This window comes from Lissotriton vulgaris, chromosome 3_1 (assembly GCF_964263255.1).
Source record: "Lissotriton vulgaris chromosome 3_1, aLisVul1.2, whole genome shotgun sequence".
Lineage (NCBI taxonomy): Eukaryota > Metazoa > Chordata > Amphibia > Caudata > Salamandridae > Lissotriton > Lissotriton vulgaris.
Genome location: NC_141689.1, coordinates 1,432,985,623 through 1,432,987,122, shown reverse-complemented (window position 1 = coordinate 1,432,987,122; position 1,500 = coordinate 1,432,985,623). Strand labels below are relative to the sequence as shown.

General features: G+C 46.1%; 1 non-coding gene across 1 annotated transcript; it reads right to left on the bottom strand.

The window, feature by feature from the left end:
- Positions 1-1,101: 1,101 nt before the first annotated feature.
- Positions 1,102-1,174, bottom strand: TRNAR-ACG (transfer RNA arginine (anticodon ACG)). The gene has a single exon. It is a non-coding gene; the product is annotated as a tRNA-Arg (tRNA).
- Between the last annotated feature and the right edge of the window lie 326 nt (positions 1,175-1,500).

Genomic DNA, 1,500 nt, shown 5'->3' with positions numbered 1-1,500 from the left:
CGGTGAAGCTGTGTGGTGGGTGCATCGGTGGAGCTTACTGGGTGCATTGGTGGAGCTGTGTGGTGGGTGCATTGGTGGAGCTTAGTTGGAGCTTCGGTGGAGCTGTGTGGTGGGTGCATCGGTGGAGCTGTGTGGTTGGTGCATCGGTGGAGCTGTGTGGTTGGTGCATCGGTGGATTTGTGTGCTGGGTGCATCGGTGGAGCTGTGTGGTGGGTGCATCGGTGGAGCTGTGTAGGTGGAGCTGTGTGGTGGGTGCATCTGTAGAGCTGTGTGGGGGTGCCTCGGTGGAGCTGTGTGGTGGGTGCCTCGGTGGAGCTGCGTGGTGGGTGCACCTGTGGAGCTGTGTGGTGGGGGCATCTGTTGAGCTCTGTGGTGGGTGCATCAGTGCATTCTGGGTATTGATGAATTTCACTGAACGCAAAACACCTGAGACCCAATAGAAAAAGTCTACGGTCCATTCCAAGCTAGGTATGTTTTTTAAAACCGAGGTCTGAAGGTTGAAAGTAATGCCTGCAAAAGGAGCAAAAGCTGGCTCCATTTTAAGTAAGCGCTACGTCCATGAAACCTGCAATTTCTTTGTCCATTAAACACGACCTTGATCTCTTTTAGGAAACTGATGTTAATACATCTGTGTGGCATCAAGCAGAGAAACATGCGTTGACACACAGCTTTCTTAGTCATGTTTCAAGAAAAAAAAAAGAAAAGCACACACTCCTCCCTCCCCCCACCCCCCCCCCCCTCCCAGATCACCCGGTGTTTCTCTAAGAGACGGTTAGATTTGGTTCAACTATAATAGTGCGCTATATGTGTATGTCACAATAATTTATTTTACCATAAAAAATAAGTTCTTTGTCAAGACGACTGTAACCTTTCTTTTCTTTACAATTAAAACAGAGCATCCGGGAATGCATCTTTTGTTTTACGCTATTAAATAAAAAAATGATATTTTTGTCCATTTCCCCTCTATATGTTTTAATTAAAATGTCGCAATTTTGGCAAAGTATAGTAGAGTTACTCTTTAACACTCGTCTAATTTCATGTTGTCCCTAATAATTGCACTTCTTAACAAAGTGATGAAAAGAGCACTTTGCAGCGTCGAGTCGAGCCAGCCAGGAGTCGAACCTGGATTCTTCTGCTCCGTAGGCAGACGCGTTATCCATTGCGCCACTGGCCCACTGGTATCTGGAAACGGCGGGGCGGAGTACTAGACGAGTGCATATGCGCTCTGGTATATGGTCGGTAGTGTGCACGCTACAAAGGTTGAATAAGCTGGAAAAATTATAGCTCTTTCACATTAAGTAGTGAAGAGTCAAATACTGAGGTGTATGAAGGGATCACTTAAGGAACTCACCGAATGTAGAGGCAATAAAAGTCACAACAACTTTAACAGCCACTGCTCTCTTGGGCAAAGAGTAGTGATGTCACTTTGTATATTTTGTCCCTTGCTCTGATTAAATCAAAGTCTTTTCAATTTGGTCAGGCAGCCATTCAGAACTCGCG